Raw genomic sequence first — 22038 nt, 5'->3', positions numbered from 1 at the left:
CATTACACAGTTACTAGGGGTGGGTTTTGATGATCGATTAAAATCGATTCTTGGATAACGTCATATCGATTCATTAAAATCCTGAATCAATTTTTTTTATATAAATGTATTTTGCCCGAAATGCCAGAATCTCAGGTTAAACCTCACAAAATTTCAACAACCACCAAACAGCTAAAGCAGTAAATGAGAGCAGGAACACAGATTCTGCACAAAGACATAAACACAAAGCACAGAGCCTCCGACGGATCAGAAGCAGTGAGATGTCGCCTTTCTCACCCGACGGCTCGTACGTGGACATGGACACGGTCGGGACTGAAAGCCGACAGCTCGCTGATTCTGATGTTTCGGCGGGTCCGCGCTTTGTGTTTACGCCCTTTTTGCACCGATTCTAAAGCTGTTTGATCTCTCTCCAAACAATATTGACCGAACCAGCAGCAAACAAAGATTCAAACTACGCTTCACATAAACGTCGTCATGAATTCCAAATGAATCATCACAATGCTTCGAACCATGAGTCGACCAGTTGGATGGAAAGCTTCAGTTCATCACAAGGCTTCATCTCACCATCACTACCAAGACGGACCACTATCTGAAACAACTTGTCAAGTGAGCACAGAGCAGAAGTACACAAGGGTGAAGGCTTATGAGAAGTGTTGGCACTGGGATCTGCAAAGTGTCATCTTAAGACTACTTGCAAGGAATTTATAAAGACCCACCCGGATGCCCTCCATGCTGTAAATATAAAGCATGTTCCAGACGACAGGCCTGCTCCCAGAGAAAATTATGTATTCAATCTGAATCAATGGTCAGGCTGCTACTTAGTACTGCTGTTAACATTTAATCAAGTACCATTTATATTGTCAGACCCTATAAAATATTCTTGCTCTTATACACAGTGACTTTACCATTTCTGGTTCGGGACCACTGTCTTCTAAAGGTTGGTAAATCTTCTGGTACAAAATGTGAAGAAGTAAATGTGATGCATTCAGCTATGAATGGAGCGGACAATGTACACTCCAATAGTGGATTTAGTGATCAGTGTTCATGACACTTTGCATGCTAATGATCAAGGAACTGACCTCACAGCCCATTGTTCATTCATTATGCAAAAATTATGCAAGTGTTTATAAGATTGGAGAAACCTGCAGTCAGCTGAGACTGAAGAAGTCTCTGGGATGAGTTACGAAACGTTTGTCCCACTGAAAACGCTACGTCCAGATGAACAGAATCAACTTCTGGGATTTCCTTACCTGGATGATTGAGCATGCATCTAGATATTACCCACAATTACTTAGGTACACGGGAACAAAGGGACAGCAAGTCAGTTTCTTACAGAGGAAGAAATAAACAAATAATTATACTGCAATTAATTTTAAGCAGTGTGTAATTATTCAGAAAAAAAACCCTGAAAGATACGTCACATCTTTCTACATTTTATTTTTCATAGGATTCAGTTAATCTTTTACATCCTGCCTGGATAAAATGACGAAAATATATGACTTACAATAAAAATATTTTTACTGCAACATAACAAAAAATGAAGGTTTGTGTCTTCATGGAGCAAAACACACTCACATCCTGTAAGAAAACAGACCACTGAAAACATTAAATATATTCTTACCCACGTGTAATTTTCCACATACTGCCTGTTTAAAATGACACAAATTTATGAATTTACTTTTTTTTACTGTAACATTAAAAATTGCAGGAATGGTTGTGTCCTTCTGGAGCAAAACAGACTCACACAATATTGTAAGACAATAGAGCCCATTTAAAACACATTTCCTGTGAGTTACAACAGAAGTGGCGCAGCACTGCCACTGATAATTACCTCACGATGAACAGCCAAATAAACAGTAACAGGTCTGACAGTTTGACCCAGAAGGTGAACTCTTCTGACATTTTGCTTTTCTTGTGATCAGATGATGGGAGTAATGTTTGCTCTGCATGCTGTTTGTGGACACAGCCAGTGAAGTTAAACTCGCTAAACTTGTGTTGGGATAACTAACTCCATAAGCTAAGATTTTGTAATCGCGGCTCGATCGCTTCACAACATTCATGATCTTCTCTTAAACTCTTTTTCTTTCCATCCTGTCTTGCAGCTCTATTGTCATCATCCTTTCCTGAGTATTGCCCTCTCTTTGAAAAAGGAAGAAGGCGCTCAGAATTGATGTAATCCTGCCCCCACCTTCAACCCAAGTATGTGTGGTAGTCACTGCTACCACACAAACATGTCCTGAACCACGCTCACATACTTCTCTGTCACTTCTGACTTCATCATGCAGTACCACAGTGCCTCTTTTTGCACCCTTTCATGTTTTCACTAGATCTACAAAGACAGTGAAGCTCTGACTTTCTCAGGAAATTAAAGCTGAATTCTGTGAAGCCTGATCTCAAGCTTTTTAAGTTTGACGCAGCATCCAGAAGAACTTTTGTTCAGAACCCCCGTTTCTCCCACTGTGTTCAAATGAACCCTGTCAGGGTAATGTCCCATTGGTCTGCCACTTTTCTCACAGGAGGACACTTTGTGGGTCTTTTGATGGCTCAATAGACTTTTGTAATGGATGAAAGCCTTTCCACAGTCACCACATACAAATGATTTAACTCCAGAGTGGGTGCGCTGATGTGATTTTAAGCAAGTCATACGAGTAAAAGCTTTTCCACAGTCACCACATACAAATGATTTAACTCCAGAGTGGGTGCGCTGATGTGATTTTAAGCCAGTCATGTGAGTAAAAGCCTTTCCACAGTCACCACATACAAATGATTTAACTCCAGAGTGGATGAGCTGATGCATTTTTAACCTACTAATCCCAGTAAAAGAATTTCCACACAGATCACAGACAAATGATTTACCTCCAACATGGATCATATAATGTCTGTTAAAGTGAGTTTTTAGAGTAAAAGACTTTCCACACTGATCACAGCTGAATGGTTTCACACCGGTGTGGATCAGCTGATGTCTTTTTAAGCTGGCTCTATGAGTAAAGGTCTTCCCACATTGATCACAGCTGAATGGTTTCACCCCTGTGTGGATCAGCTGATGTGATTTTAAGTGACCAATCTGAGTAAAAGACTTTCCACACAGATCACAGCTGAAAGCTTTAACTTCAGTGTGGATGACCTGATGTAATTTTAAGCTCCATCTATGAGTAAAGGTCTTCCCACATTGATCACAGCTGAATGGTTTCACCCCTGTGTGGATCAGCTGATGTGCTTTTAAGTGACCAATCTGAGTAAAAGACTTTCCACACTGATCACAGCTGAATGGTTTCACACCGGTGTGGATCAGCTGATGTGATTTTAAGTTGCATCTTAGAGTAAAGGTCTTTCCACACTGATCACAGCTGAATGGTTTCACACCGGTGTGGATCAGCTGATGTGATTTTAAGCTACCAATCAGAGTAAAGGTCTTTCCACACTGGTCACAGCTCAAGCTTCTCTCCTCCCCGTTGGCGCGCTTGCGTCTTCTGGGCTGCTTCATAGCAGGAAAAGTCTTTTCCACAGGGATCGCCGCTGGCTCATCTTTACTTTCTGGTGCTGGATGTTTTTGGTTGATGTCATCCATGTGCTGAGGTTTCGGCCTGCTTTCACTTCTTTCTCCTGTAATGACAAAGAACCCAAACAGTGACATCAGGTCTATACCTTCAGCTCATCCACAAGTGCCCCCTCTTACCTCACAAAGATAAACAGTTTCACCATCTGCCAAACGTCTCAGGTGCCTGGGGACGCTATGCTGTGGTAAACATTCGAAGTGAGCTCATTTTGGGGATAAAAGTAGTAAAAGTTCAAGATTGTGAATAAAATTTTGGCTTGTGTGACTTCAAAGTTTTTTAGTTTTTACTTTGTTCAAATTTGAAGAACATCACACTTACAATGTGCAGTTCAGGTTGTATGTGTGAGAGCTGTACAACCAAATCCACACTGACTCAGATTTCCCTCTGATTAACCATGAGGGTGACACACAGTTATCAAAGTCTGCAGACACTGTCAGCTGCAATCAACACCTTTGTGGTGGAGGTGTGGTCCGGGGCGCGGCTGCAGGGGAGGAGTGGTGCAGTGAGCTCGACGGGGCGGTGCTGGTAAGAACAGCTGATGGCGATTTTGGACTGATGGTGGTTTTCCTTCCCTTTATATAGTGAGGCGGAGAGGAGTGGAGGAGCGCTAAGGGAAAAGAGACACACATCAGCTGGGATCGAGAGCTGTCAGTCTGTGCGTCATATTGTCTGCTGTGTAAATATCAATAAATGTGGTTCTTGGCAATACGGATCTGCGTGTGTGTGTGCTTGGGCCTGGTATACTCCACAAGTGGTGCCGAAACCCAGGAGCCTGCCGGTGTGGGGATGTCCGACCCGCAGGCTGCGCCGCCCGCCCAGCCTTTGCAGTATTTGGCGCAGATGCTGGCGGAGATGGCAAAGATGAGCCACGACCAGGCACGACCCGCCGAAGCCCCCACCGCTGTCGGTGGCGGTGCCCCGGATGGGGGACGGGGACGACCCCCAGGTTTTTCTGGAGACTTTTCATGCCACGGCGGAGGCCTGCCAGTGGCCGCAGGCAGAGTGGGCTCCACGTTTGCTGCCTCTGTTGTCAGGGGAGGCTCGGACGGCGGCCCTGGGTCTGCCGCCGGCTTCGAGGGGCAGCTTCCAGGACGTGAGCCGGGCGGTGGTGGACAGGTTGGGGCTCACCGCTGAAGATCATCGCCGGCGATTCCGGGCCTGTCGGCTGGCCGTGGCGGATCGGCCGTTTGCTTGGGCCCGGAAGCTGCATGACGCGGCCGTAGGCTGGCTGCAGCCGGGATCGTCAGAAGGCGAGACGCTGCTGGTGGGCAAAGTGGTGCTGGAGCAGTTTGTGGAGGGGCTGCCTGCAGAGACGGCGAGATGGGTCAGGTGTCACCGTCCCGCGAGTCTGGAGGTGGCGGTGACGTTGGCGGAGGACCACCTTGCCGCTAGAGCGGGGGAGCCCTGGGACAGCGGCCGGAGGCCGAACAGACAAGCCCCGGTGCCGGCACCGAGGCGCCGGATGCCTGTGCCAGGGCAGGCAGAGCGGACGCTGGCGTTGAGCCCTACTAATCCTTTTGCTGCGTTTGTGCCTTCCCAGGGACCGGACCTAAGCAGCGCTGCCCCTGAGCCACGGAGAGCAGCACAGACGCCGGGGCAGGAGTGCTGGAAGTGCGGACAGCCAGGACACCTGAGGAGGGACTGTCCTCTGATGGAGGTGGGGCAGGTGTTCCGCGTTGCCGGTGCTCCAGCGCCCTCTCCCGGTCCGGGAGGGACATACAGCATTCCGGTAAGGACTCGAGGGGGTATACGCCATGCTTTGGTGGACACAGGCTGCACGCAGACCCTCGTGCACCAAAGTTTGGTTCGCCCCGGGGCATTGCTGGAGGCAGAATGGGTGGAGGTGAGGTGTGTGCATGGTGATGTTCACAGGTATCCCATAGTGCCGCTGTTATTGAAGTATAAGGGTAAAACGCATAGAATAACGGCTGCGGTTAGCCCGCGCCTGTCGCATCCCCTAATTCTGGGCACAAATTGGCCGGGGTTTTGTCATCTGTTGGGACAGTACGCGGGGGTGCGGTCACGACCGCTAGTAGCATGTAGTGTCTGCGCGGCGCTCAGTGATGACGCGGGGTTGTCCGACACTGACTCTGGGGAGGGGGAGACGGCGAGTCCTTCACAGGTAGTCCCGTCGGCTCCGGAAGTTCCCCCCACGGGTGATTTCCCACTGGAGCAGTCTCGTGACGATACCCTACGCTCAGCCTTTGACCAAGTGATTGAGATTGATGGTCACGTGGTGCGCCCTGAAGCCGTGCGGACCTACCCACGCTTCATTTTGTCGAAAGATAGGTTATACCGAGTGAGTCGTGACGCTCGCACGGAGGTGATGCACACCCAGCTGTTGGTGCCGCAGGGCCGCCAGGAAACGATTTTCCAGGCGGCTCATTATAACCCCATGGCAGGGCATATGGGATACGAAAAAACTCTGGAGTGAATAACGGCCCGATTTTATTGGCCGGGCATCCGAGCGGATGTGCGCCGCTGGTGCGCGTCCTGCCCGGACTGCCAACTTGTTAATCTGCCGGCCATACCAAAAGCGCCTTTGCGTTCGCTTCCACTCATAGAGGTCCCGTTCGAGCGCATTGGCATGGACCTCATCGGGCCGTTTCACCGGAGTGCACGCGGCTACCGCTTTGTGTTAGTCCTGGTGGATTATGCAACGCGGTACCCGGAAGCAGTCCCGCTGCGCACCATCTCTGCAAAGAGTGTGGCGCAGGCACTGTTTCAGGTCATCTCCCGAGTCGGAATCCCGAAAGAGATACTGACTGACCAGGGCACGTCGTTTATGTCTCGTACACTGCGGGAACTATACGAATTACTGGGCATTAAATCTATTCGGACCAGCGTCTACCACCCTCAGAAGGACGGCCTGGTGGAGCGGCTGAATAAGACCTTAAAAGTCCATGATTCGTAAGTTCATTAACGAGGATGAACGCAATTGGGATCACTGGCTAGACCCTCTGTTATTCGCAGTGCGGGAGGTGCCCCAGGCCTCTACGGGATTTTCTCCCTTTGAACTGCTGTTCGGCAGGAGGCCACGTGGGGTGCTCGACCTGATTAAAGAAAGCTGGGAGGACGGTCCGAGCCCCGCCAAGAATGAGATTCAGTACGTGTTAGACCTGAGAGCAAAACTCCACACTTTGGGGAGGTTGTCACGGGAGAATTTGCTCCAGGCTCAGCAGCGTCAGCAACGCCTGTATGACAGAGGGGCTAGACTTAGGCAATTTTCACCGGGAGACAAAGTGCTTGTATTACTCCCTTCTTCCAGCTCGAAGTTGCTCGCCAAGTGGCAAGGACCCTTTGTGGTCACACGGCGAGTCGGGGACGTTGACTTAGAGCTGGGCGATAGAACGATAACGATATGTATCGCGATATAACTTTTACTCGATAGAGAAATTAAGCTATCGCGATAGACCTCGCCGCTCTTGTCCTCTTAAAAAAAAAAAAAAAAAAAAAAAAAAGGTCAGCCAATCCAAATTAAGTAGCACAGAGCCGAACCAATCACAGCCGCAGCGTCACGTCGCGTGACTTGTTACTTACAGCACACGTGCCAAGCCGCACGTGTGTTTGTTTGGGAAGCAGCCAGCGGGTAATGGAGCCAGCGCGTAATGGAGGAAATGAGTGTGCCAACTAGAAAAATCAACCGAGCGTGACCGAAGAGAAAACAGATGATGGTTCCAATGCCGGAGAGATTGTCGAACGGAAGAGCCATAGAAGTTCCGTAGTGTGAAGGTATTTCGGCTATTTCAAGTGTGACAAAAAACAGAGTAGCGTGCACTGTAAATTGTGCCGAAAGCAAGTCTGGAAATACAATAAACTGGTGCATGCGTCACACTATTGTCTGCTGTGTAAATATCAATAAATGTGGTCCTTGGCAATACGGATCTGCGTGTGTGTGTGTGTGCGCTTGGGCCTGGTATACTCCACAACCTTTTATTATAATGCACAGGTGATGTTGTGGATAGGTGTAGCTTTGGGTCACGTGGTGCCGGTAATAGTAATAGTGATTGCTATATCACCTGTTCACATCCCGAGGGAATTTTTGTGAATGAGTGGGTGATGGAGGAAGTCGACCATTGCTGACCGCTCAAGCTTAGAATGTTTTTTTGATCACTGTTTTTCTACAGATTTTAAGGATTTGATAACAAACAAAGAAGTTTTTAATCTGGAACTTTGACATACGTTTTGAACTGCGGGCGCGTCAACATTATTCCCCTATTCAGCTGCTCGGCAACTCAAAGGCTTGACAGTCGCCAATATTTGTCAGCAAAAACGTGCGACGGCAATGGAGCCTCCCGCAATCAGCGCTGAATAAACGCCGACGCGAGCCCACACGCCATCGCCACTACACCCATAAAATCGGCTAGTCTGACAGATAAGGAGAAGACGACGGTGGTATGTAAACTGTGTTATTGTGCTGCGTGTTGTTTGTTTGAACGCAGTTTGGATTCTGACCATACGAAGATGTTTTCGTGACACGCCCACCGCTACGTTTGCTGTTGGATTTGGTGTGTGTGTGTGTGCTGTGGCTCTGCAGGCATTCAACTGAGTTTGAAGGAATCGCTGTTGCCTTTGTTTTGGATTTTGGCATGCTGCTTATGTTGAATGCTTAAAATGACTGGATCGCAGGCTGCATCTGTTGTTGGAAAAACTGAAAAGGATAAAAGATTAATTTCCCTCACTGAGAAAGCTCTTGCAAACAAAATTGAAACCATCCAAACAGATCGGAAAAGGCATGTAAGCAAAATAAAAAGTGTTATTATGGCACTTAAAGAGCTAATGAAAGGTGATAAAAATCATTCACAAGTCAAAAAACAGTTTGATGAGTTAACACACCTGTTTAAGGATGCCAGTGCATTGCATGAATCTTTACTTTCTCTAATCTCATTTGATGAGAAAGATAAACAAAATACATGGTTCTCAAGCATCGCTAAATACAATAAAGGGTTTATGGAGGATGTTAAGATATGGCTTTCTGAAACGTTCGGGGAGGCCATCATCTGACAAAGCACAGTCACAGGAAACTTCCCTGGGAGGAGAAGTGGAGGTGCGAGAACACATTGGAAAATCAAGATGGCGGCGCGCACGGGTGCAGCTCTCCAGTTTGGTGCTCATTTTTACTTTTAATGTGGATATTTTTTAATGTTTGCAACGCCGCCATCTCTTACAGTCGCCAGAACCTAATTGACCTAGGTTTTAAATATAGTTTGTCTGTTTCTGGCGACTATCAGCGAACACAAAACATCCTGGAGGAGATAGCGAGACCGCCGGGGTCACCGTGGATGGTCTGCCCGCCCAGCAAGCGTAGAAGGCGACGGAGGGAAAGAAAGAAGAGGGGATGCCGGTCGGGCTCAGACGCTAGGCTACGCAAACATCCACACCGGCCAGCACTTCCGAGCCTTTTCCTATCGAACGCCAGATCCATCACCCACAAATTGGAGCTACAGATAGCCACCACGAGCTTTGCACGTAACTGCAGCATTATTCTTATTACGGAGACGTGGCTTCACCCGCTGATTCCCGACGCTGCAGTCGAGTTAGCAGGCCGCACGCTACACCGGCATGACAGAAACAGCAACTCAGGTAAAAGCAGAGGAGGGGGGCTATGTGTTTACGTGCATAACGAGTGGTGTTGTAACAGCAGGATCATTCACACACACTGTTCTCCTGATTTGGAGGTTCTGGCAGTCTCGTACAGACCTTTTTACATCCCGAGGGAGTTTAGAGTAGTCATTGTGATAGCTGTTTATATACCGCCGGATGCTAACGTTAGCACGGCTCTTTGCCTCTTGCTCTACACCATAAACAAACAACAGCTTGCCCACCCCGATGGGGTTTTTATTGTCGCCGGCGACTTTAACAAAGCGTGCCTAAAGACTGTGCTTCCTAAATTTGCCCAGTTTGTGGACTTTGCTACGAGAGGAGAACCCACTTTGGACCATGTCTATAGAGATTGACAGACCACGTGACTTTCGCGCATTGCAAAACAATCCAAGTACCGCATCAAATGCAAGCATTTGCAGCACCGCAAAACGTTCATTCTTCGGTTCCAATAAATTCTTGCTTTTTCTTTGCCCCCCAAAAAGGTATGTACAAAACGAAGGAGAACAATCCCGGTCCGTACAAAGACAGACTTGATGAAAAGTCAAAGAAAAGATACGAGGAAAAAAATCAAACCAGTGAAAGGGTTAGACCCTTACGAGCACACAGAGGGACAAAATACGTTAGCATGCTGCCCAACTTTCACCATGCTCATATTTATAATTATACGGTTCTTGGAGTGAGTGCATACACTCGTGAAGTTTAGTACTGTATTTTCACGACCATAAGGCGCACTGTGCTAAAAGGCGCAGTCTCAGTTATGTGTGCCCTTACTGTATTTAACACACACATAAGGCGCACTGGACCATAGGGCGCATACAAGTACTGTATGCGTATTTAAAAATAAAGCGGGAGCAAACCTGAATTCGGTACCTTACTCACATTTCTATTGCCGGTAATCGTCATCATCAACAACACACAAGCATACAAGTGTGCGTATTTAAAAATAAAGCAGGAGCAAAACTGAGTTTGGTACTCACATTTTTATCATCAATCAAACCCATCAAAGTCCTCATCCTCTGTGTCTGAATTGAACTGCTGCGCTAAATCTCCATCAAACATGCCAGGTTCACTGTCTTCACTGTCAGAGTCACTTTCCGTGCCGTGCGGCTCCTCGGAAACGATGCCGGCTTTTGCGAAAGCTCGAACAACAGTGCCAGCAGACATGTTAGCCCAAGCATCTACAATCCATTGGCAAATTGTGGCGTAACTCGCCCGGCGCCGCCTTCCACTCTTAGTGAAACTGCGTGGAAAAAACCACCTGGTCTCCTTACATACACCTCCCTCAGCCAGTCTTTCATCATTTCCTCATCCATCCAGCCCTTTTCATTTGCCTTAATGATGATTCCTGCTGGAAACTTCTCTTTAGGCAAAGTCTTTCGCTTAAAAATCACCATAGGCGGCAGTTTCTGTCCATTAGCATGGCAGCCAAGCACAACAGTAAAAGAAGACTTTTCATACCCGTTGTGCGTATCGCTACCGTGCTGGTCCCCTTCTTCTCCACAGTGTGACTCACCGGGATGTCAAAAGTGAGTGGGACCTCGTCCATGTTTGTGATGTGGCTGGGCTGGATGTTTTTGTCGCCGATGTGTTTGCTGCAGTAGGAGCGGAAGATGGCCAGCTTTTCCTTATAATCCGCTGGAAGTTGCTGCGCTACCGTAGTCCTGGTCCGGATGGAAAAATGGCACCGTTTCATAAAACGAAAGCACCAAGACGGACCTCCTTGGAAATGTTCAATGTTCATCTCTTCAGCTAGTGAAACTGCTTTTAGCCGAATGGTGACCGTCGAAACACTTCTCCCGCTCGCTCTTTGCTCGATGATCCACCGCTCGAGTCTTTCCTCCAACTCGGGCCACCTCGCCTTATGTCCGCAGAAACTCAGCTGCGTTTTCTTGACCTGCCGGAGCTTGTTTTCCAGCTTCCTCCATTTGCGAACCATCGATTCGTTAATCTTAAATTCTCTCGCCGCTGCTCGATTTCCATGTTCCTCCGCGTAGCTGATTGCCTTCAGTTTAAACTGTGCTTCGTAAGCGTGTCTCTTTGCCATTTTCAGGGTTGTTAAAACAACGATGTCCTGCATAATGCACATACCTGTTCTTTTATACAGGTATGTGCGATTGTCCCGGTATATACGATCAACGCCCACACTTCACCCTTTAACGTTCTCATGGTGTTCTCTACTACGTCCTCCTTACAACACATAGGGCGCACCGCGCTATAGGGCGCGCCGCACTTTTTGAAGAAAATCTAAGACTTTTAAGTGCGCCTTATGGTCGTGAAAATACGGTAACTTCAGGTCACTGCAACAAGCCCAGGTACAGTTTACCGACGGATGGGTGCAGGACCTTGAAATGCACCGTGTAGAACGAAAGACCATCGTACGTATCATAAGTTTACCAGTCTTACAAATAGTCTTCATAAATACACATTCGTTAACAGTTTATTAATAGGACCTTTGAGCTCAACAATAATTAATTAGTAGTGGAAATAATTTCTGGTACGCATCACAGAAATGTAGCAGTGACAAATATTGTATGCTGTAATCGTACTGGGCAATTAGTGATACAAAACAACTGTTTTATCCTGTGAATAAAAGTATATGTTTTTGTCAATGTACCATGGTAATAACAGAAGCGAAACGCAATATTGTGTCAGGACAATTCACTATTTATGCACAATAAACAAAGGAGCATAGCGCGATAATTTCTGTTCAGCGCCAGACTTGCTTGTAACCTATATCACTAATTATGTTAAGAAAAATGACGCATTAACTACAACAGCAGACTGACCTTTGTGGAAATGCTTGGAGCAGACTAACCTGTGAGCTGGAGTGTTCTGGGACGTTATATTTGGTCTTTGAATGGCTGCAATCCAGTCGCCTCTTTGTTACTTCGGAAACATGGCTCGAACAATTTCTCTTCAACGACGTAATCCGATAACAACCGATCTCTTTACCCGTCGGCTTCCCGTGGCTGTCATGCGACCGGCTATTGCAGTTAATAATACAACAGCTTCTTGCCATTTTTTGTGTTTCTTTTTATCGCTGTATAACCGATTTCAATTGAAAGCCTGCGTGCGCTAGTACCTCTTGCCACGAGTTCCCAGAATTCTTTACGGTTTTACCCCTGAATGACGTCACATTTTCAATCTCTATTCAAACATCAGGCATGCTTTCAGAGCGACACCCCTCCCCCACCTGGCTGGATCTGACCACCTCTGCATGTCCCTCACCCCCACCTACACCCCCCTGCTGAGAAAAATAAAGCCCCAGACAAAGACAATAAAAACCTGGCCTGAAGGAGCCCTTTCTCAACTGCAGGACTGCTTCTCAACAACTGTATGGGATTTATTCTGCAGCCACAACCTCCAGGAGTACACGGACACTGTACTCTCGTACATCAGGAACTGTGTTGACAATGTCACCGTCAACAAAAGGGTCAGGGTGTTTCCAAATCAAAAACCCTGGATGAATAGCAAAGTGCAATCCCTCCTAAAAAGCCGCAACACTGCCTTCAAGTCAGGGGACAGGGCTGCATATAGGGCGGCCAGGGCAGACAGGAGTAGAGGAATCAGAAAAGCTAAGGCTGCCTATAGGAGGAGGATTGAAGATCACTTTGCTGACAACGACCCCAGAAAAATGTGGCAGGGGATCAATCACATTACCAACTACAGAAGCAATAACCAGGCGACATCTAGGACTGATGCCTCGCTGGCTGAGGATCTAAACCGTTTCTTCGCCCGCTTTGAGACGACCAGGCCCCCAGCTGCCACACCACTTCCACCCGCCCCCAGCACTGGCACACTAACACTCAGGGAGCATCAAGTGAGGTGTGTTCTAAGGTCAGTGAATCCCAGGAAGGCGGCAGGTCCTGATGGAATACATGGAAAGGTTCTCAGAGCATGTGCTGACGAACTGACCGGAGTCTTCACTAAAATCTTCAACCTTTCCTTGTCATCAAACACCATCCCGCCCTGCCTCAAAACCTCCACCATTATCCCCATCGCCAAGAAGACAGCTGTTGCCAGCCCAAATGACTACAGGCCTGTTACACTTACGCCTGTAGTGATGAAGTGCTTTGAGAGACTGGTCTGTCAGCACATCAGGGCCAGTCTGCCTCCCACTCTGGACCCCCACCAATTTGCCTAGAGGACAAATCGATCCACCGAGGACGCTATCACCATAGCGCTCCACACTGCGCTGAGTCACCTGGAGCACCAAGGAAGCTATGTGAGAATGCTCTTCCTGGACTTCAGCTCAGCATTCAATCATATCATCCCGGAGATCCTGGTCCAGAAACTGTCTCACCTGGGACTCTCCACCCCCATCTGCCTCTGGATCAAGGACTTCCTGACAAATAGACCACAGTCTGTCAGACTCGGCCCCCACCAGCACCATCACACTCAGCACCGGGTCTCCACAAGGATGTGTTTTGAGTCCCCTCTTGTTTATGCTCTACACATCCGACTGCTCCCCTACCCATCTCTCAAACACCATCATAAAGTTCGCGGATGACACCACTGTGCTTGGACTCATCTCAAGGGGGGATGAGTCGGACTACAGAGATGAGGTCAACAGACTGACTAAGTGGTGTTCAGTTAACAACCTCCAACTGAACACCACGAAAACTAAAGAACTTATCTTGGACTTCAGGAAGGACAGAGCAGACCCGGCCCCACTCTACATCCACGGGAACTGTGTGGAGAGGGTACACTCCATGAGGTTTCTGGGCGTGCACATCTCTGATGACCTCTCCTGGACTGCAAATACCACAGCGGTGGTTAAAAAGGCCCAGCAGCGTCTCCACTATCTGAAAGTGCTCAGGAGGAACAACCTGGAGGAGAGGCTGCTGGTGACATTTTACAGAGCCACCATAGAGAGCGTCCTAACGTACGGCATAACATCATGGTATGCAGGATGCTCAGCTGCGGACAGGAAAGTACTGCAGAGGGTCATCAACACAGCCCAGAAGATCACTGGCTGCTCTCTGCCCAGCCTGGAGGTCACTGCAAACTCTCGCTACCTCAGCAGAGCTGGCAATATCATCAAGGACCACTCTCACCCCAGCAACCAACTGTTTGAACTACTACCGTCAGGCCGACGGTACAGGTCACATAAAACCAGGACAAACAGATTCAGGGATAGCTTCTTTCCCAGAGCTATCACCGTAGTAAATAAGCACAAAAACAATTGAACCTTAGCTATTCCATACAGTCACTGTCATTATATTATGCTGCTATTCATGCTGTCATTATATTAATGCTGCTATCCTGTATATATTGTACATACTATTGTTTGAGTACTTACGATTGTTTTTTTTTCGTACTTTTTATATTTTACATTTATATTTATTATTGAAACTTGCACCAAGGGAGTGGCACTCCAATTTTGTTGTACTCTGTATAATGACAATAAAGGCTATTCTATTCTATTCTGAAAAGAACCTCAATCATCTCTTAATCCCCAGAATGATGTTAATGATAAAGTGTCGCCATCCGACAGTGTGTCAAATAAAGGCAGTAGGTCAAGCTCAAGAGTATCATCTACTTCATCTGCACGTCTCAGGGCAGAAGCTGAAATGGCCGCCTTGCTCGCACATCAACATGTGCTGAAAGAAAAACACTCTCTTGAAGAACAAGAGGAACTGAGGAGAAAGAACAACTTCAGCTTGAAGCAGATATAGCTGCAACTGTTGCAAAGGTGAACGTGCTAAGAACTGGATCCACTATGCGGAGCGTCACTTCACGGAAATCTAATGGAATGGAATCATATTTTAAAACAAAGGGAAAACGGCCTTGAAATTCTTAATGCGGATGCAGAGACTTTTGTTCCACAGACGCTTACAAAAGGAAATGCAATCACTGGGAATGCAGAGCTTCAAGTAAAAACAGTGCAACAGAATATGAAAAGGGAAAGGCCTGCACCAGCTCTTATGGGCCTTCTGACGCTTTTGGATCAATTCCACCTTTGCCTAAGCCACAAGCTGCTCATCCAGTAGCCAATGAAAATCTGTTGGCCATTATGGAAAAACAAAATGAATTAACTTGTATGTTGGTCCATCAGCAAAGTCTTTCTTCACTGCCCAAAAGGGAGATTCAAACCTTTGATGGTGACCCTTTACATTTTCAGGCTTTTATGCGCTCGTTTGAACAGGTCATAGAAGCAAAGACTGGCGATGCTGGCGACTGCCTGCATTATCTTGCAAAGTACACCAAGGGGCAGCCCAATGAACTTGTTAAAAGCTGTCAACATATGTCTGGAAGTGCTGGATATGTAAAGGCAAAGACTCTGCTGTATGAGCACTTTGGGAATGGACATGTGATTGCATCTGCTTGTTTGAACAAAGTTCACTCATGGTCACTGATTAGATCGGAAGATGGAAAAGCTCTTCAGGCATATTGTTTGTTCTTACGTGGATGCTGCAATGCAATGGAAGAGATTAATGATCTCTCTGAATTAAATACACCTGCCAATATGCTTGCTGTGATTAGAAGACTGCCATATAAGTTAAAAGACAAATGGCGAACAGTACCATGTGACATTCAGGAGAGGCAACATCGCAGAGCCGCATTCATTGACATTGTTTCCTTCCTTGAGCGTCAAGTTAAAATTGCAACAGATCCTGTCTTTGGAAATCTATGTGACATTCCAGCAACACATCTAACAGCCAAGGGCAGCAATGGAGGGAAACGTTCTCCACATCTAAGAGCTAAAGGAAGTAGCTTTGCCACAACAGTCTCTGATGTTGAGAGACAGAATCAGACAGGGGCTCAAGATCGTCACAGCACTGTGAAGGCTTGTTTTTTTCTGCAAAGGCAGACACACACTGGAGTCATGTGCTCTGCTTGATAAGAAACCTCATAATAAGAAGATTTCTTTTCTTAAAAAGAATAGCATCTGTTTTGGCTGTTTGTATACTGGGCACATAAACAAAGAATGCAGAAAACGCCTTTCATGTAAAATCTGTGGTCTCTGACATGCAAGTATACTCCATATCCACCACAAAGAGAAGAATGAAGTCAAACCTAATAATGAGGCAGATAACATTCCTGTTACGATCCAGACTAGTGGTCTTACTGGGGCCGGTGAACAGGACTGTAAGCTTGCCATTGTGCCAGTTAAAGTAAAATCAAAGAGAGGTCAAAGAATAGTGGAAACGTATGCCTTTCTGGACCAAGGGAGTTCAGCATCCTTTTGTACAGTGGGTCTTATGGACAAGCTGAATTTTTCTGGGAGGAGGACAAAGATTCTCCTGCGCACCATGGGACAGGAGAAAGTGGTGGACAGTTTCATTGTACCTGAACTTGAAGTTGCTGGATTGGACAGTGACATGTACTGTGATATGCCTAACCTCTTCACTCAGCATAAAATGCCTGTAGATATTGGTAACATCCCAAATCAACAGGACCTGGATGACTGGCCACATTTGAAGCATGTTCATTTGCCAGAAATTAAGGCCAATGTGGAGCTTTTGATTGGCATGAATATGCCCAGAGCTCTAGAACCTTTGGAGGTCATCCGGAGTGTAGGTGATGGACCTTTTGCCATTAGGACTGTGCTTGGCTGGACAGTGAATGGGCCACTTAATCGAGAATGCTGTGGAAGGCCAGGATGTTTGGCAACAGTTACTGCCAACAGAGTTTCTGCTGTCAACCTGGACAAGCTATGGAAACAGCAGTTCAAGATGGACTTTCCAGAGAGCAGCGATGATGAACAGATGGGGCTGTCAAAGGAAGACTTGAAGTTCCTGGAATTGGCCAGCAAGTCGGTGACTTTGGGGGATTGGCACTACAGCATTGCCCTGCCACTGAAAGACCGAGACATAAGAATGCCTGACAACCGTGCAATCGCTGAGCAACGAGCCTTAGGTTTGAAGAAAAGGTTAATCAGAGATAAAGACTTTCACAAAGACTACACTGCCTTCATGACAGATCTCATATCTAAAGGATATGCAAAGAGAGTGCCAGTCGCAGAATTAGAGCGCAGTGATTGGAAGCTTTGGTATATCCCTCACCATGGGGTTTACCATCCTACCAAGGGGAAGATGCGGGTCGTCTTTGACTGTGCAGCATCATTCCAGGGTGTCTCTCTTAATGCGCAGCTCCTGAGTGGTCCTGACTTAACAAACTGTTTGGTTGGCGTACTGACGAGGTTCAGAAAAGAGCCTATTGTTTTGATGTCTGACATCGAGGCTATGTTTCACCAGGTGCATGTGCCAGAGGAAGATGCTGACCTTTTGAGGTTTCTTTGGTGGCCCGGTGGTGATTACAATCAGAGCATGCAGGAGTACAGGATGGGTGTTCATTTGTTTGGGGCAACGTCCTCTCTGAGCTGTGCTAACTACGCCCTGCGGAAATGCGCAGAGGACAACAAAGCATACTTCAGCCAGCAGGTGACTGACACCATTCTGTATAGTTTTTATGTGGATGACTGCCTTGCTTCAATATGCTCTGAAGAAGAAGCCATCAATCTTTACTCAGACCTCAGAGACATTTGCACCAAGGGTGGTTTCCACTTAACAAAGTGGATCAGCAATAGCCGCAGCGTTTTGGCAGTTATACCTGAGGAGGAAAGAGCAAATGAAGTTAAGGACCTAGACCTGGATTGTGACCTTTTACCTATTGAGCGGGCATTGGGAGTGAAGTGGTGCCTGCAGTCAGATGCATATAAGTTCTGCATATCCATCCCAAACAGACCATTGACTGGGAGAGCGATCCTATCCACAGTAAGCTCCTTCTATGACCCTCTGGGGTTCCTTGCTCCTGTTATCTTCACAGCCAAGAGAATCCTTCAAGATCTGTGCCAGAGGGGGATAGGATGGGATGATGCTATACCATCAGCAGTTGCTCAAGAGTGGAAAAGCTGGGTAGAAGAATTGCATCTGTTGAACAACATCAGCACGGGACGATGTTTAAAACCTTCTGATTTTGGACAGACGACCACTGCTCAGTTGCACCACTTTGCAGATGCGAGTGAGTGAGAAGGGCTATGGGGCCGTTACCTACCTGTTGCTGTACAACAGTCGCTCACAGATGCACAGTTCCTTCATAATGGGAAAATCCAGGGTGGCACCTTTAAAACCAGTCACAATCCCTCGCATGGAATTGACGGCAGCAGTGGTAGCAGTTTGCATGGATAGAATGTGGAGGAGGGAGTTGAGACTACCTCTCCTAAACTGTCTTTTGGACGGACAGCACCGCAGTGTTGAAATATATAAACAATGAGACTTCCAGGTTCCGTGTTTTTGTGGCGAACAGAGTGTCAGAAATCCTCAAGGCTTCTAGTGCCTCCCAATGGAGGTATGTGAACACCACACATAACCCTGCGGACCTTGCCTCCAGAGGTATGAAGGCAGAGACCTTTTTACGTGACACTGAATGGATATCTGGTCCTGCATTTCTTACACAGCCAGAGAACAATTGGCCTGTGAACCCAGAAAACTTGCAAGAACTTCCACATGAAGATCCTGAAGTTAAGGTGTCTGCTGCCATCGAGGTCTTACAAGCACACGATGATGATCATCCTCTGACCCTTTTAATCCATCGTGCCTCATACTGGACTCGTCTCATCAGGGTGATGGGTTGGATTTTGAGGTTCAAGACATTGGACGAGGAAGGGCTCCAAACTGCTCTTTGTGAAGTGGAGTCAATCCTCAACAGTAGACCCATTACGCTGGAATCCACTGATCCAAATTATTTGGAAGCATTAACACCAAACCATCTCCTTCTCAAGTCCAACCCGTCTTTACCACCTGGCCTGTTCCGCCTGTTCTACGCACGTAAACGATGGAGGCAAGTTCAATATATATCTGACCTGTTTTGGAACAGATGGACTAAAGAGTACTTGCCACAACTTCAGCAGCGCCAGAAATGGGGAAGGATTAAATGCAACTTTGTTCCTGGAGATGTGGTCCTTATAGTGGATGATTCTGCACCTCGTGGTTCATGGATCATTGGGAGAGTCACCGGAGCTGCACCAGATGAAAAGGGGCTTGTGCGTCAGGTCTGGATTAAGACCCCAACCAGCCATGTGTGCAGACCCGTCACAAAGATATGCCTTCTTCAGGAGGCCTCTGACCCATGACATTTTTGACACAGAGTGACATAACTAACTTTGAATTGACTTTAATGTTATGAGATGTACATCACAGACTGACTATATTTAGGCTAAGTGCTGGTAACCTCTGGCCTATGAATGACTGACCGTGTGCAGACAGAAGAAAAGAAGAGAAGAAATGAGAAAATAACTTTGGTGGACTTTTGAGTATGTTACGTTGTCTCACTGGGTGTCTGTGATGTGATGAAGTGTGTCTGTGATGTGATGAAGTGTGTGTTGTGAGTTATGGTGTTGGATGTGTAATTATTACTGTAAGAATGTAATAATTAGGGGCCGGAATGTTATGGATAGGCGTAGCTTTGGGTCACGTGGTGCCGGTAATAGTGATTGCTATATCACCTGTTCACATCCCGAGGGAATTTTTGTGAATGAGTGGGTGATGGGAGAAGTCGACTTTTGCTGACCGCTCAAGCTTAGAATGTTTTTTGATCACTGTTTTTCTACGGATTTTAAGGATTTGATAACAAATAAAGAAGCTTGCAATCTGGAACTTTGACATACGTTTTGAACTGCGGGCGCGTCAACATTATTCCCCTATTCAGCTGCTCGGCAACTCAAAGGCTTGACAGGCGCCAATAGGTGAGTTATAATGCATCTCCACTAGAAGATGGTCCCCTGTTATCTACTTTTTCACAGGCAAGCGTGGGTGAGAGTCTACAGCATTCTACCCCCCAAGGACACGTAGTCTAATGCCTTTATTTTTCATGACCATGTCCACTTAATACTGCACTATATGGTTATATGGCATTTTAGTTAATATACAGCATAGAATTGAGGCACTTCAAATATTTTCATCTCAACACCTCCTCCCTGGAGATAAGGAGTCTCACTATCTGCCTAATGTCTCATGGTGCCTGGGAGTGTCAGTCCAACTCACTCACAATACCCATCTGTGTGTGGAATAACATATTTGATGTTTTCCTATATGTAGAACAAAGTCGCACAAAATGTACTATAGATATTACTAAAGTCATTTTGTCAAAACATATGATCAACACATAAAATAAAGAAATGTCCATCACAAGAGTTAGCAGCTTACACAAGAACAGAAAGAATATGAAAGAAAAGTGGAAAAGGAAAACAGAGCATTTTTAATGAAGTCATGATCACTCCACAGACATCACCTTCATATGAAGGGAAACAGAGAGTTGAACTCAAATGATAAACCATTAAGTTCCTGAGGCAGACAAACAGAGAGGCTAAACAGAAGGCAGAAATCAAACCAAAATGAGCTAAGAGAGAGAGACCCTGTAGAAAATGATGAAGTTAAGCAACCAGTGTAGTTATAACTGACTTACTCTGGATCTCCTCTCAGACTCAGGAGGGGGCGAGCGGGCCGGCTTTGTAGTTGGAGTCGGACCAGCAGAGACAATGGGCTCACTGACCTCCACTCCCCAAGTCAGTCACCACGAGGACAAGTTCTTTGTTTAGAGATGATTTAATCCAAGCTCACCAACAACATCATTCAGCTGTCCTCGTCAGAACTAATGAAATAAAAGCAGTAACATTTAGAAACGTCAGTTTACTAAACATAAAAATATTGCTCTTTTAGCCTCGCTGACATATTCTGTAAAGATTAAATGACTTAAATCATCACGCTGTTTACAAAAACACATTGTTACCAAACTCAGCGAACAATTGCGCATCCAGAAATAACTGTTTCATGTCGTTTGACATGGAAACTTAAATTTACAAAGACACACTGAACGCACCTTCCTACCAGCTGTAACCTAAAGCTGGGCAGACGCTGTGCGATTTTTTCAGTCGCATTATTCAGCTTCTGCTCGAACTGCACGATTGACTCGCAGGGGTTAGAAGTTCGTAGGTCACGATGCAGGTCTCACACTATACGGCCCGATGCTCTGATGCGACCCGAGTGCTCACACTGTGCGTCCATAAAATGAAGGTTATAACAGAAATTCTGTCGCTCGCTCTCCCTCTCTGCCTTTCACTCACACAGACACACCACCACCATCAACTTTGCTAAATTGCTAATGAAAAACATGATCAGCTGTGTTTGAGCAGCAATGTAAATCCAACTATTTTCCCGGTTGTGTTTGCGCGTGCGCAGTGCGAGAAGCTGCGGTGACACCCTCCCGACCAAGCGATTTATGTTCGGGAGCTGCTCGGAGGTGTTAATCGCTTCTCGTTACCCCCACGTATACTACACGACGCACGATGAAGGCCAAAACCGGGCCGATCGACAAAACGGTCGCACGACTCAAAAACTGGCTCAAAATGGGCCAAAAATCGCACAGTGTGAGCCCAGCATAACAGGAGAACGAACGTTCGTCTTCGCAGCTGCAATACACACCTCACAACACGCCGTTCATCAATTACATTAAACACGAGGCGTCGCCACAATACTTTGATACGGGTTCTTCAACAAGTGCCCTACTTTTAAAACTGTGGCAAGACACAGCAAAGAGCACAGTACGCACACCTCTTCTTCTTCGTCTCCTCCCCTGCTTCTTCTTCTTCTTCTTAAGTTTTATTGGCGGTTTGCAAACAATAAAATGGTGCGTTACTGCCACCAACTGGTATGGAGTGTCGACCCTCAAGCCCTCCTCAAATGTTTACTCTCTTTTAAAAAGTGGAATAGGGCCTGATAACACTCACGTCTTGAGTCCTTTTGCAGTAAATCAATAAGATCCAGTTTAATTTTTATGTTACTGAGGTTTTGGATCAGTTACCTTCTCTCCACCTGATATTTCTGACAGTGTAATCTAACACGTTCTATAGTTCACCCTTCTCTGCAGTGATCAC

General features: G+C 46.6%; 1 protein-coding gene and 1 long non-coding RNA gene across 7 annotated transcripts in view; one reads left to right on the top strand and one right to left on the bottom strand.

Annotated features, from left to right (window-relative positions):
• The window catches only part of LOC309713967 (uncharacterized protein), a 279275-nt gene that overhangs the window by 237238 nt on the left and 19999 nt on the right, over window positions 1–22038 (top strand). The gene's annotated exons all lie outside the window — the stretch shown is intronic.
• Window positions 1418–21765, bottom strand: LOC309713973. Of its 2 annotated transcripts, XR_014278765.1 has the most exons (5): window positions 21587–21765; window positions 20571–20756; window positions 3876–4164; window positions 3677–3736; window positions 1418–3603 (listed from the first exon to the last, which is right to left on the bottom strand). It is a non-coding gene; the product is annotated as an uncharacterized lncRNA (long non-coding RNA). The 2 variants fall into 2 exon arrangements; XR_014278766.1 differs by lacking the exons at window positions 3677–3736; window positions 3876–4164 and having other exon boundaries at window positions 21587–21759.

Source organism: Aulonocara stuartgranti (assembly GCF_965226115.1).
Source record: "Aulonocara stuartgranti genome assembly, chromosome: 9".
Taxonomy (NCBI): Eukaryota; Metazoa; Chordata; class Actinopteri; order Cichliformes; family Cichlidae; genus Aulonocara; species Aulonocara stuartgranti.
The sequence above is the reverse complement of the archived record's forward strand: the minus strand, read 5'-3'. Positions and strand labels throughout refer to the sequence as shown.